The following is a 16,007-nucleotide window of genomic DNA, read 5'->3' on the forward strand; positions in this document are numbered from 1 at the left end:
GCTAGTTGGAAGCATAAGATGAAAATGCATATTCGTAGACATAACCCCGCCGTTCGGGCTATTGTGTGTGTTGGCTTGCAAGGTGAATTCTTTGATGGGAGAGAACCGAATCGTGAAGCCACCGTGGAAGAGTTTAAAATGCTGCAATACAATGCTCAAGCTTGTGATATCCACTTCAACGGATTGTGCCCCGAAGAATTCAACAAAATCAGCCGTCTTGAGAATGCAAAGGAAATTTGGGATACTTTGATTGATATGCATGAAGGTACCGACTCCATCAAGCAATCCAAGTTGGATGTGCTTCAAAGTCAACTTGACAAGTTCAAAATGAAGGATGGTGAAGGTGTCGCTGAAATGTACTCTAGGCTTGCTCCTATCAAAAATGAGATTGCCGGCTTAGGAAGTGAAGAGATGACCAACAAATTCATCATCAAGAAGATCCTAAGAGCCTTGGATGGAAAATACGATACCGTATGCACATTGATCCAAATGATGCCAAATTACAAAGATCTCAAGCCAACAGAAGTCATTGGAAGAATTGTTGCTCATGAGATGTCACTCAAGGATAAGGAGGAGCTCCATAACAAGTGAGAAGCCCCCACATCATAAAGTGAGAAACAAACCTTCAATGAAGAATTGAGCTTAATGGTGAAGAACTTCAACAAGTTCTACAAGAATAGAAGCAAAGAGAGAAGTTCCAAGTCAAGGTCCTATAATGACAAAAGATCTTCTAGTCGAGAGCGAAACTGCTACAATTGTGGAAGACCCGGACACTACTCCAATGAGTGTACGGCTCCCCACAAGAGAAGAGAAGATTCTCCCAAAAGAATAAGTAGAAGAGAAGAATCACCATCAAGGGAGAGAAGGAGTAGGGATGATCGATATGAACGAAGACCCTCTCGGAGAAGCAATGATTCGGAAAGGAAGGACAAGTCATCAAGGAGCTACACAAAACGAAGACATCAAGATCATGTTGGTGAATGGGTATCCGGCTCCGACTCCGACAATGACTCCGAGAGAAGCTATCACTTCGACTCCGAATATACTCAAGATGAAGGTGTTTCCGGTCTAGCACTTGTGTCAACCAACTCCTATGACATATTTGACTCACCAAATGAAGGAATTGGAAGATGCTTCATGGCCAAAGGTCCAAAGGTATCACACCCCAAGTATGTTGATTTCAATAGTGATGAAGATGACTTGTTAGGTGATGATGATTTACTTGTTGACAACTATAGTGATGAATACTATGATGAAACGAATGACAATGATAAGGAGAAGATTGAGTCTCTAACTAAAGAACTAAACACTCTTAAGTTAGCTCATGAAACTATCTTAGGAGATCATCAAGAACTTTTAAGGACTCATGAGAAATTACATTTTGAGAAGCTCAACCTTGAGCAAGAGCATGAGTTCTTAAAGGCAATCAATGATGATCTTCGCAAGAAAAACTCTTCTTACATTGCCAAGCGTTTACTCTTATCGACTTACATGCCTCAAGTCAAGTCTAGTAACAAGAACAAGAAAGATTCTTCTTCTAGTAGTAACAATAATCATGCTAAATCCAATATTGTTGCTTCTAGTAGTTCTCTTGATTCCACTAATGATTCTCTTAGCCAAGTTACACTTGATCAAGAAAACAACTTATTGAAGGGAATTATAGAGAAAGGTGTTTACAAGAGCCGTGCCAGGAGTATGCAATTCAAGGAAATTGTACGCAAGCAAGGCACCGGAAGAATCAAGGTATTGGTTTTGAACGAAAGTTCAACGCCAATGGAGTTGACTGGGAAGAAGATCAATACCCCAAGACAAAGTTTGTTCCTCAACAAGAGAAGTATGATCCTACTTCTTCCAAAGGGACAAAACCTCAAGATGATCTTCCACCACAAGACCACAAGCAAAAAGGCAAGGACAAGCTTCAAGAGGAAATTGATGCATTTGAAGAAGCTCCTAAGGCCTTGGTCAAGTGGGTTCCCAAGACTACATCAAGTTCCACTTCATCAAGTACAACTACAACTCTGAGGATTCCCATCAAGATGGTGTGGATCCCGAAGAAGAAGAACTAGAGAGTTCTTGAGGGTGACTCCACCAACATACTTCACTCTTATCATTTTGGCAAGAACAAGTGCAATCAACTTCCACATCTCGCACTAGTTCAAGGAGTCACAAACCCTCTTGTTGGTAAGACAAGAGACAAGGTAACCTAGAGCTTTCATAGACATCATCTTGTGTGTGCATCACTCTATATCTATGGATATCCTTGTTTGTTCCTTGTGGGACTAACCCATGTAGGTATTGAAAGTGCAACTCACTCCAAAGGATAGCTTCGAATGATCTACATCAACTTAGAGAAACTATCCCTAGGTGGTTTTGGTAATTCCTAACAACATATAGCTCATTGAGCTAATGCTATTCAAATATTAATATTTCAGGAAAAGCTCAATGAATGGCATGGCATGGATGAGAAAAGTGGACCCCTCAAAATACAAAGGACAAAAAGATTGGCTCAAGCTCAAAGCTCAAGACTCTACATTTTATATTTTAGTGATCCAAGATCACATTGAGTCTATAAGAAAAGCCAATACTATTAAGGAGGGATGAGGTGTTGCTTGATGAGGTTCTTGCTTCATAGTGCTTAGTGATATGCTCCAAAACCCTCAACTACCTTCCCACATCCACATATGACCTAAACCAAAATTCAAACTCGGCCCCACCGATTCTTCCTATCCAGCGCCATCGAGTTCAGATGTCATAGCCACTGCCACAAACCCTAGGCAAATCGGTCTCACCGATAGGGATCTCGGTCACACCGAGATGGGGTTGTAATCTCTCTGTTTCCCTTCGTAACATTTCGGTCCTACCGAGATGAGCTATCGGTCCCACCGAGATTGCAATGTAAACTCTCTGTTTCCCTTTTGTAACATTTCAGTCCCACCAAAATGAACAAATCGGTCCCACCGAGTTTACCTGACCAACTCTCTGGTTAGCTTATTACCAAAATCGGTCCCACCGAGTTTGTGTAATCGGTCTCACCAACAGTACGTTATGCCCTAACCCTAACCATATCGGTCCTACCGAGTTGCATCTCTGTCCCACCGAAAATCCTAATGGTCAGTAGGTTTGCAAAATCGGTCCGACCGAGTTTCTTAATTCGGTCTCACTGAGATTGGTAAATTGTGTGTAACGGTTAGTTTTTGTGTGGAAGCTATATATACCCCTCCACCCACTCTTCATTCAAGGAGAGAGCCATCAAAACATACCTACACTTCCAATACACATTTTCTAAGAGAGAACCACCTACTCATGTGTTGAGGCCAACATATTCCATTCCCACCATATGAATCTTGATCTCTAGCCTTTCCCAAGTTGCTTTCCACTCAAATCTTCTTTCCACCAAATCCATATCCTGTGAGAGAGAGTTGAGTGTTGGGGAGACTATCATTTGAAGCACAAGAGCAAGGAGTTCATCATCAACACACCATTTGTTACTTCTTGGAGAGTGGTGTCTCCTAGATTGGCTAGGTGTCACTTGGGAGCCTCCGACAAGATTGTGGAGTTGAACCAAGGAGTTTGTAAGGGCAAGGAGATCGCTTACTTCGTGAAGATCTACCGCTAATGAGTCAAGTCCTTCGTGGGCGATGGCCATGATGGGATAGACAAGGTTGCTTCTTCGTGGACCCTTCGTGGGTGGAGCACTCTGTGGAATTGGTTTTGAATGAAGGTTTAATGCCAATGGAGTTGAGTGGGAAGAAGATCAATGCCCCAAGACGAAGTTTGTTCCTCAACAAGAGAAGTATGATCCTAATTCCTTCCAAGGAACACAAGCTCAAGATGATCTTCCACCACAAGACAACAAGCAAAAAGGCAAGCACAAGCTTCAAGAGGAGATTGATGTATTTGAAGAAGCTCCCAAAGCCTTGTCAAATGGGTTCCCAAGACAACATCAAGTTCAACTTCATCAAGTACGACAACAACTCCAAGGATTCCCATCAAGATGGTGTGGATCCCGAAGAAAAAAAACTAGAGAGTTCTCCAGGGTGACTCCTCCAACACACTTCACTCATATCTTTTGTCAAGGACACGTGCAAAAAACTTCCATATCTTGCACTAGTTCAAGGAGTCACAAACCCTCTTGTTGATAAGACAAGGGACAAGGTAACCTAATTCTTTCATGGACATAATCTTATGTGAACATCACTCTATGTCCATGGATATCCTTGTTTGTTCCTTGTGGGACTAACCCGTGTAGGTATTGAAAGTGCAACTCACTCTAATGGATTGCTCCAAATGATCTACATCAACATTGAGATTCTACATTTTCAGCACCTACATGAAGTCATCATCGACAAAACCCAAGGTTAGTTCATCCCTCTTAGGGGGGACATCACATCTAGGGGGAGCTTTACTCTAATCAATTGAGCTAAAGCAACTCTAATGGTATGAACACAACAATGCTTTATGTAAAAGGGGCAACCCCACTTATGCTTAAACGATGAGTATGACCTACGATCAAATGTTCTCATTTGACTCCTCAGTCAATATACTCATATATAGATGACCTAGTCATTGCCAATTGCTTGATAGATGCTAGAGTGTTTGTGCATGCTCTGCCACATATTTCATTTGCCATTTTATTGTGTGAGCATGTTGGTTGCATATTTTACTCATTCGAGGACATCCACTTGTTCTTTTGATTGTTTGGCATTTTTCTCTTTTGCCAAGTGGATGAACGAGAATGCCTAAGAACCTCCTCTAGCTATTTATGCTTTTCTCATCTCAAACTCTATTCATGCTACATCACAAAGTTTGATCAAGTCAGATACGAACCACTATGTGTGAGGAGCACTCGGAGTCCCCGATTCGTCATAGACTTAAACTTTCGAAACCTCTTTGTGCATTTCGGTATAACCAAGTCATCCACTTCGGTAACACTGATTTCACTAAGTTGATCTAGGTTTTCCATCTCAGTGCAACCAATTTGAACTTTTCGGTCACACCGAGTTGGAGTAACCGCTCGCGATTCTGCATCTCGGTGCCACCGAATTATTGCACTCGGTCACACCGACAGGGTCGGGATATATATACCGATGGGTTGAATTTTGGAAATTTCTCCAAAACCCTTCACCCGGCGCATGTCTTGCTCTACCTCCTCGGGTCTCCGGATCATCTCCTCGCCGCCAACAACCTCCCGCCACTGGTCTCCGTCGCCGTCAACGGAATTCTGCTCCGCCATTCTCGCCGTAGCGAACTCACGCCGAACTAGGGTATGAGTTTGACTCCTTGTGCTATTTCCCAACTCCGATTCGTAGCACATTACTTTGCCATGATCATGACCATGTATGGAAACAATACATCCACTAAAAAATTCCTTTATATTAGATTGGATTTGGAAATTTAGGGTTAGGTCTCTGCTGGACTCATCTCAGACTGACCGAATTGTAGAGATCAGTCTCACCGATTTGGCTTAGGCCATAGCACATGCATTTTCGGTCTGACCGAAAATTGCAAATCGCTGTGACCGAGTTTGATTCTCTGTGAAACCCTAGCAGTCTCGGTGCCACCGAACTGTGACTCGGTCTGACTGAGTTCACTGGTTTAGGTTCCAAAAGCTGCTTCGGTATCACCAACTTTATCAAATCAGTAGCTCCGAAATGGTTTCTGTGGAGAACGAAAACTAAGTTTTTAAGTCATCTGTTTTGCAAAAACTCTGCACTTTGTGATGGTCATCCACTCTACCTCATCTACATCTATTCATAGGGTTTGCTGTTAGTGATTGCCAAGATGTCTGACCAAAGTGACAGTCCGAACAAATCTGAGGAACATGTGCAATTGAGTGAGGGTTCAGATCCATCAAGCACCTCAGATGATGGCAGCAGGAGCACTCCTAGTAACTTGCCAAAGGCAGCCACCAGGACAAGGAACAAGAAAACCTCAGACTCTAGGGATGAAGACTATGTGGCTGTTGAGGATGAGGCCACCTCAAAGAGGGAAGTGTTGAAGAAGGAGTATGGCTCAGCTGCTACAACAAAGCCAGGGATGCACAAGAAGGCACCTGCCAAGAGAATGCAAACATCCAAGCCTAGGAAAGCAGCCTTGGAAGAAACTATGGAGTTCACTCTTGAGCCCAAGGAGGCTGGAGAAGGAAAGAAGAGAAAGGAGAGGGTCAAGAAGACCACTGCCAGAGTTCTAGGGAGATCATCCATGTTTAAGGATCCCGCGGAAGAAGAGGAAGAGGAAGAAGATGCTCCAGCACCCAAAGCTCAGAAGCTTATGGGAGATGCAATTAAGTCAGGGGCTGAAACATCAAAGCCCAAGTCTGCTCCCAAAGCTCAAGCTCAGAAGTCAAAGAGAAACACTAGAAGTATTCCTACAGAAGAGAGGAACAAGACCCTAGTGCCTCAAGCTGAAGAAGAGGATGATGAGTCTCTTGTTTTGAGGAAATTGAAACCCAAGATCCCAGACCACAATGATACTCATCTAGTGGCTGAAGACATGCACACCAGAAAAGATGTTGGACTGAGATTGTGGAGACAGTCTGATCCCTATGCTGTTAGGAGAAGGACTGCAGTTGACTACATGTTCCACACAAATGAACAGCAACACTTCTATGAAACTATTTTGCTTGACAAGAATCCCATTGTTTGTGACATGAGATGGGTTGATTGGGAATTCATCAAGGATAATTAAGATCACTTCCCACGTGTATATGATAGCTTCAAAGCATGTGGACTAGATGAATTTGTTGGACAGAAGCTCACAAAATGGAATGATGAGCTGATCATGCAGTTTTACTCCACTGCTCACTTTTACCCAAATGGGAAGATCATATGGATGTCTGAAGGTACTAGGTACCAATCCACTATTGAAGAATGGGCCAAGCTGATCAATGCCCCAGAGGAACATGAGGATGACTAGGACGTGTATGCCAAGAAGAAGAAAGACCACAACTCCATGGCAAACATGTACAAAGAGATCCCTGATAAAGCTTTGGAGACTCACAAGCTTGGATCTGTACATTACTTGTTGTCTGGTCTGCCTAACATCATGTAGATCCTAAGGCACACATTGCTACCCAAGTCAGGAGATCACAAGATGATCAGAGGGTATTCCATCAACATGCTGCAAATCTTTGATGTCCCTCAGAAGTTCAAGGTCATGAGTCTAATTGTAGAGACAATAAAGAGGACTGTTGCTGACCAAAAGAGAAGTTGTGGGTATGCTCAACATATTTAGGAGCTCATTAATTCTAAGTTGGCACAGGAACATACTTGTTGGACAAGGAGCATCTACCCCTTTATCCTGAATTTGAAGACAACACAGTTGTGATGAATGAGGAGGAACCATCTTCAGTACAAGCACAAGAGAAGAGAGCCAAAGCTAAGGCAGAGAAAGCTGCAAGGATGCCAAGTGCAAAAGAAGTATCTCAGGTGTTCCTCAAGTCAAAACAAGATCAATTAGGCTATCTAATTCAAGCTACACCAAGCATTGAGAAGGGCTTGGCCACCCTGACTCAGAATCAGGATGTAACGCCCCAGATATAACTTTCCCAATTTGTACTCCGACTCTTGCCGCTTCCGGCGTTAAGTTATATTTATTTCTCCGGTTCGGGTCTTTGTCTCCGTGTGTTGTTTTGTTGTCATGCATCTCATATCATGTCATCATGTGCATTGCATTCGCATACGTGTTTTTCTCATGCATCCGAGCATTTTCCCCGTTGTCCGTTTTGCATTCCGGCGCTTCGTTCTCCTCCGATGGTCATTTCTAGCTTTCTTTCGTGTGTGGGATTAAACATTTCCGGATTGGACCAAGACTTTCCAAGTGGCCTTGGTTTACTACCGGTAGACAGCCTGTCAAGTTTCGTATCATTTGGACTTCGTTTGATACTCCAATGGTTAACCGAGGGACCGAAAAGGCCTCGTGTGTGTTTCAGCCCAACACCCCTCCAATTTGGCCCAAAACCCACCAAACTCTGCTCCATCTCCTAGAGCATTCGATCATGATCGCGTGGCCGAAAACCGCACCTCATTTGGACTCTCCTAGCTCCCTCTATGCCTATATATACACCCCCTCCAAAAATTCGCGGTTCAATCCACTGCTAACCCTAGAAAAAGAGATCTCCGCGCGGCCGGACGTGTCCGCCCGTCGCCGGACGAAAATCCCACCGTCCGCCGCCTGCCCGGTCCACTCGTGTGCCGCCACGTGGCAAGTCGCCGCCACCACCGCCCGCGGCCCGGCCGGCCCGCGGTCGGCCCTCTCCTCCCGCGACCGGGCCCCGCCTCTTCCTCCCTCGCGCACGCCCCGCGCCTCCGTCGTCCCCACGCCCGGCCGCCGACGCCCCGATCCGCCGCCGCGGCCCCGGAACCTCGCCGTCGTCCCCACGCCCGGCCGCCGCCGCCCCGAACCGCCGCCGCCGCCTCGGATCCTCGCCGCCCCGCGTCTGCATGGCCGGATCCGGTCCGAGGGGAGCTCCACCGCCTCCTCCATGCCTTCTCCGGCCACCTCCGGCCACCTCCGACAAACTCCGGCGCCGGCCATCCTCGGGAAACGCGCTCCGGTGAACAGTGCATCGGGCCGGATCTCAGATCTGAAAAACCCTAGCGGTTGACTTTTTCCCCTCTGCTCCTAATTTTTTATGCATACTTTGACCTGTGATATCTCCGCATCCTTAGCTCCGATTTGGGCATATAGCATATCAAAATGTTCATCTCGATGAGTAAATCATTTCATTCCATTGCATCATTTTCATTTGAGCTCATCTTGATGCCCGAAATGCTGTTAGAAGAGGGCTACTTGAGTTAATTGTCAGATCTGTTACTCCGTTTAGCACTTTTGTCATTTTTGCCATGATTAATGTGTGCATGCTATGCCCGTGAGTTCTTCATATGTTTTGTTAAGGGTTTTGTCATATATGCAGAGGTGCTACCCATGTATTTTTAGGATGTGTTTGGTGACTTGTGCAAGCTTGGAAAGTGGTGCACTTGCAAAGTCCTGGGATTGTTTAGTTCATGATGCCATATGTTCTTGTTGTTTCCTAGTGATCCGTGCCCTTTTGAGGATGATCAGTAAAGGAGTTTTGTTAATCTTGTTATGCTCTATCCATCCATGTCTTTGTTTGCAATTATGGAGCACCCTAGCTTGAGTCAATCGAGCTCTACTTTTGCTTCGTTGTGAATCCGGGCAAATCGTCAACTTGTTTGCGATTTTGCCGATGCTATTGTAGCTGATCCGTGCATGCTATGCCATTGTTATTGACATGTCTAGCTTGCATTTTGTGCCTTATTAAGGGATGTATGCTTGTCTTTCCATGACTTGCACCGTGGTGAGTGCATCGAGCACGTAAACATGCCTTCGTGAGTCATTTTTTTCAGCATGTCCCAGTTTTCACTGTCTGAAAACTGATTATTTTTTTGCTATGTTCGTGTGCTTGTTAGTATATTTTGTGATCCCTTTTGTCTCAAGGTCACTAAGGGACTTTTGTTAAGCTTGTTGAGTAGCTCCATGACATGTCTTTCTTTGTCATGTTCAGGTCCTGTAGCATGTTGTTTTGTTGCTCCGAAGAGGGCTATATGATCTGAAATTCCAGACAAGTGTTAATTTCACCAAGTCTGAGATCTGTTTTACCATTTGCGTTTTTCCCATACTTGTTTGAACCTCCTAATGGATGAATTGGCCGTAGCTCAGTGCTAGACTTTTGTTAAGCATCTTGTGTGCATCCCTGGCATGTATTTTGATGTCATGTTTGGGTGCTGTAGCATGTTCATCTCGTTGCATTTAGATGCCTACTTGCTGTAAATCGCAGACCGGTGTCATTCTTAAATCGCTTGCCATTTCCAAACCGTACCTCCGATTCTGATGATCTTTATATCGTTTTCAAGCGATTTCATCCCATATTTCAGTGGAACACTTGGTTTTCCAAGTTGAGGCCAGGTTCATGCATTTCCTGTCATATCTTACATTTTGCATCCCGCATCGCATCCCGCATAACATGTCATCATTGCATCTTTTCGTTTGAGTTTGCACGTGGTTGATTGTATCCTTGTTGCTTGTTTGTCTTGTTTGGATAGAGCTGGGAGACGAGTTCGCTAAGGAGGAGCCCGTTGAGTTTGCTTTTGAGGATCCAGTCAACTCTGACAGCTTTGCAGGCAAGATGATCATACCCTCGAAATCACTACTATCTTTGCTATGCTAGTTTGCTCGCTCTTTTGCTATGCCAATGCTACGATGCCTACCTTTTGCTTGTCAGCCTCCCAATTGCCATGTTGAACCTCTAACCCACTATGTCCTAGCAAACCGTTAATTGGCTATGTTACCGCTTTGCTCAACCCCTCTTATAGCGTTGCTAGTTGCAGGTGAAGATTGGAGCCGTTCCTTGTTGGAACATTTATTTACTTGTTGGGATATCATTATATTGCTATGTTATCTTAATGCATCTATATACTTGGTAAAGGGTGGAAGGCTCGGCCTCTCTCCTAGTGTTTTGTTCCACTCTTGCCACCCTAGTTTTCCGTCATATCGGTGTTATGTTCCCGGATTTTGCGTTCCTCACGCGGTTGGGTTATAATGGGAACCCCTTTATAGTTCGCCTTGATTAAAGCTTTTCCAGCAATGCCCAACATTGGTCTTACCATTCGCCACTTAGCCTTTTCTTTCCCTTGGGTTCGGCAGACTCAAGGGTCATCTTATTTTACCCCCGCCGGGCCAGTGCTCCTCTGAGTGTTGGTCCAACTGAGCGATGTCCGAGGCTACCAGGGGCAACTCTGGGCTGGCTTACCCGACGTCTTGCTCATCTGAGTGTGCCCTGAGAACGAGATATGTGCAGCTCCTATCAGGATTTGTCGGCACATTCGGGCGGTGTTGCTGGTCTTGTTTTAACCTGTCGAAGTGTCTTGTTGTACCGGGATACCGAGTCTGATCGGAACGCCTCGGGTGGAGGTCTATTCCTTCGTTGACCGTGAGAGCTTGTCATGGGCTAAGTTAGGACTCCCCTACATGGATTGAACTTTTGAAAGCCGTGCCCGCGGTTATGGGCAGATGGGAATTTGTTAATGTCCGGTTGTAGATAACTTAAACCTAAATTTAATTAAAATGAATCAACTGAGTGTGTAGCCGTGATGGCCTCTTCTCGGCGGAGTCCGGGAAGTGGACACGGTGTTGGAGTAATGCTTGCCGCAGGATTGCCTCTTTAGTTATGCGTTCGCGCTTCGCCTTCTCTTCTCGCTCTCTTTTGCGAATAAGTTAGCCACCATATATGCTAGTCGCTTGCTGCAGCTCCACATATATTTGCCTTTCCTTTCCTATAAGCTTAAATAGTCTTGATCGCGAGGGTGCGAGATTGCTGAGTCCCTGTGGCTCACAGATACTATTACAACAGATGCAGGTCTAGGTGATTCCGCTCTACGTGACGCATACGAGCTCATGTGGGAGTTCGACAAGGACTCTCAGCGTTACTATGTCTCTTTTCCTGATGATCAGTAGTGGTGCCCAGTTGGGGTTGATTGGGACCGTGTCGCATGTTGGGTTCTCTTTTATTTTGGCGTCGTAGTCGGGCCATGAGTGTTTGGATGATGTAATGTTAATTTATGCACTTGATTGACGTGGCGAGTGTAAGCCAACTATGTTATCTCCCTTTTATTATTACATTACATGGGATGTTTGTGAAGACTGCCTAACTTGCGACATATGCCTTCAATGTGATTATGTCTCTAAGTCGTGCCTCGACACGTGGGAGCTATAGTCGCATCGAGGGTGTTACAAGTTGGTAATCAGAGCCTTCCCCGACCTTAGGAGCCCCATTGCTTGATAGTTCTTAGCGGCCGAGTTGTGTCTAGAAAAATGTTTTGAGTCTTTAGAAATTATATATCGGAGAGATTAGGAATTCTTTTTACTTCCCAGTCTCCTCATCGCTCTGGTAAGGCATCCTGACGTAGAGTTTTGACTCTTCTGTTCTCAAATTTCACTAAAAAAAATTTTAGGATCACGCGGGTATCTTGGAATCGTTCCGATGGTTTTATGATGAGAACATTGACTTGGTGCCTCCTGTCAGGGGTTTACTGGAAGTGTCCCGGGGAGTTGAGCTCTGAGGTGTTGTCATCATAATTTTATCGCTGCAGTTCTGGAATACCTGAGTTTAGTACGCCGACATCGAAAATCTATTTTATGTAGTTCGTTGGTGAGATAACCTCGACGCCACCCAGTACTGGGGCGGGAGTTCGGGAGTATCGCCATAACTTGTATAACGGATGCTTTTCGAAGGTTGAGGTAGATGGTTTCCGAAGGTTTCTTGGTTATGTGTTGAAGGATGGATACAGCTGGATGTAGGATTTGCTAGTTTGGGTGAGATATTATGCTTCCCCTGTATCCCCAACACCTGATTGCATAACTGGAAAGGTTTGGGAGTTTCATAGGTGGGAATTCTAGTAGCTCTAGTTCTTCTTCCACGGATATTGGTTTGAGATTGGGATTTCTTACCAATTATTCGTTCTTGATCCATACCTTGTTGATTTATTTCTCTACCTTAATTCTACGTGGCTTCTCAATTTATGGATATGTGACCATTTTAAGAGGAATGCATTCGTCCATTTTGTTCGAATGTGAAGACTATATGTTGCAATTTTCATTCCGTTGGATTCAGCTTCAATAATTTATCTGTCAATGTGCTAATGGTGGTCAACCTCTTCAGGATGGCTCCTCCAACACGCACGACTCCGAATCCTCATCCGCCACCAGCTCCACCTCCTCCAGAGGCATGGCAAGCTGTGATGGCCGCAACCAATGCAAACACGCAGCTGATCATGCAAATTCTTCAAGAGTGCAATCAAGGCAGTCAAGGGAATCAAGGCAGCAATCAGAGTCACTTTGCTACACTCAACCAGTTCCTTGCTAACAGGCCAAAGACTTTCAGCAATTGTGTTGAGGCAACCGATGCTGACGATTGGCTTGTGGAATCTGTGCAAGCATTTCGAGTGCAGTAACGTCAGGCCTGAGGACTTTGTCAAGTTCGCTTCCTTCCAACTCAAAGATCAAGCTGCAGAATGGTTCCAGCAGTACAAGGATTCCAGATGTGGACGTGTTATCACTTGGGATGATTTCCGTCGAGATTTCCGAGCTCATCATATTCCACAGAGCGTGGTTGAAAGCAAGCGTGAGGAATTCCGCAATCTGAAGCAAGGCTCTTTGTCTGTCTATGACTACAACAAGTTGTTCCAGAAGCTCGGCCGCTTTGCCAAGCAAGACGTCCATGATGAGAAGAGCATGATATATCAGTTCAGGGGTGGTCTCAGAGAAGATATTCAGCTCGCTCTTGTTCTCTTCGAGCCCTCGAGATACGATGAGTTCTACAACATGGCACTGAAGCAAGAGGCTGCTCAGTGTAGGTGTGATGCTTCCAAGAAGCGAGTCAGAGATGTTACTCCTTCTTCCTCTACTCAAGTGGCCAAGCAGCAGAAGTTTTGGCTTCCTCCTCCTCTGTTCCGTCAGCCGTATCAGCAGAAGAGCAAAGGTGGCAGTGGTTCTTCCCACCCACCCAACCCTGGCATTCAGAACAAGACTTCGTCTCAACCTCCAAGATCGAGTGCTCTGTATCACCGTCTGCTTTCAGAGGTCACGTGCAACAAGTGCCAACAGAAGGGTCACTATGCCAACAAGTGTCTCAACCAGAGGCGTCTTCCTCCTCCTCCTCCTCCTGTCAGATCGACAAGTACAGCGGTGGTCAAGCATAACCCCAAGTCCGCCAAGGTCAACTTGCTGAATGCAGCTCAGGCAGAGGAATCACCAGATGTGATCATGGGTAACCTTCCTGTTAATGACATTCCCGCAAGAGTTCTTTTTGATACTGGTGCATCTTTATCATTTTTGTCGAAGCCTTTTGCATCCATGCATGATGTGCATACTATTGATTTGCCTAAGCCGATAGTGGTTTCTTCTCCGAGTTTGTTCATGAACACCAAAATGATGGCTCCAGATGTTACTATCACATTGGGCGACTACAAGTTCCTTTCTTCTCCTACGGTGCTTGGTAACTCAGATATTGATCTTATTCTCGGAATGGATTGGCTTTCTAAGCACAAGGCTCAGCTTGATTGTGCAGCCAGGAAGATTCAATTGACTCATTCGTCTGAGGATGTAATTGTCTTTGCCGCTCGTGATGATACCATTCGTCTGTTTTCTCTCAATGAGAAGGGTGATTTGGATGCCATCTCTCAAATTCCAGTCGTGTGCGAATACCAAGATGTCTTTCCAGAAGAGCTCCCAGGAATGCCTCCGCACCGGCCAGTTGAATTCGTTATTGATCTTGAGCCTGGCACGGAACCTGTGTGCAAACGTTCTTACAAGCTCGGACCTGAAGAGTTGAAGGAGCTGAAGAAGCAACTCGATGAGCAAGAGAGAATGGGTCTCATCCGGCCTAGTTCTTCTCCGTGGGGTTGTGGTGTTCTTTTTGTGAAGAAGAAGGATGGAACGGACCTACTTTGTGTTGATTACCGTCCAGTGAACAAGAAGACCATCAAGAACAAATACCCACTTCCCAACATCAATGAGCTGTTCGAACAACTCAAAGGTGCTCAAGTATTCTCCAAACTTGATCTCCGTATGGGCTATCACCAGATTCGCATTCGTGAAGAAGATATTCCCAAGACAGCATTCAGAACAAGCTTTGGTTCATATGAATACACTGTCATGTCTTTTGGCCTCGCCAACGCTCCTCCGACGTTCTCTCGCATGATGAACTTCATCTTCAACGCCTACACCAATGACTTCGTTTTGGTCTATCTCGATGACATTCTGGTTTTCTCGAAGAACAAGGAAGATCATGCCAAGCACTTGCGTTTGGTTCTCGATAAGCTCAGAGAACATCAGTTCTACGCCAAGTTCTCCAAGTGTGAATTTTGGCTTGATGAGGTTCTTTATCTTGGTCATATAATCTCTGCCAAGGGCATTGCCTTGAATCCTGAGAAGGTGTCTGCAATTGTGAATTGGGAACCTCCTCAGAACGTGAGGCAACTCCGCAGTTTTCTCGGTCTCGCAAGCTATTGCCGAAGATTCGTTGAAAACTTTTCTAAGATCGTGAAGCCTCTCTCTAATCTTCTTCAGAAGCACATCAAGTACGTTTGGTCTCCGGAGTGTGATATTGCTTTCAACACTTTGAATGAGAAGTTGATCACTGCTCCAGTTTTGACTCCGCCTGATGAATCCAAGCCATACGAGGTCTTTTGTGATGCCTCTTTCCAAGGTATTGGTGCAGTATTGATGCAAGAGAAGAAAGTTGTTGCTTATACATCTCGCCAGTTGAATCCTAGTGAGAAGAACTACCCCACTGATGATCTCGAGTTGGCGGCAGTTGTGCATGCTCTTTTGACTTGGAGACATCTTCTATTGGGAAGAAAAGTGGACATTTTCACTAATCACAAGAGTCTCAAGTACATCTTCACTCATCCTAATCTCAACCTCAGGAAAACTCGATGGGTCGAAATGATTCAAGAGTATAATCCGAGTATCAAGTATACTCCAGGCAAGGCCAATGTGATTGCTGACGCTTTGAGCAGGAAGGCTTACTGCAACAGTCTGATTCTCAAGCCTTATCAACCCGAGCTTTGTGAAGCTTTCCGCAAACTTAATCTGCAAGTTGTTCCTCAAGGATTCCTCGGCAACCTTCAAGTCTCTCCTACCTTAGAAGACCAGATTCGCCAAGCCCAGCTTCTTGATGCTATGGTGAAAAAGGTGAAGATTGGGATTGCTAAGAGTCAGTGCAAGTACAAGTGCTACCGCCTTGATGACAAGGACACTCTTTTCTTCGAGGATCGTATTGTTGTACCCAAAGGTGACCTCCGTAAAGTGATCATGAACGAGGCTCATAATTCTCTCCTCTCCATCCACCCTGGTAGCACGAAGATGTATCAGGACCTCAAGCAAGCTTATTGGTGGACTCGAATGAAGCGTGAGATCGCTCAATTCGTGAATGAATGTGATGTCTGCGGAAGAGTGAAGGCAGAACACCAAAGGCCAGCGGGTCT

The sequence above is a fragment of the Triticum urartu genome, chromosome 2A, assembly GCF_056163025.1.
Source record: "Triticum urartu cultivar PI428250 chromosome 2A, HENAU_Tu73, whole genome shotgun sequence".
Classification (NCBI taxonomy): Eukaryota; Viridiplantae; Streptophyta; class Magnoliopsida; order Poales; family Poaceae; genus Triticum; species Triticum urartu.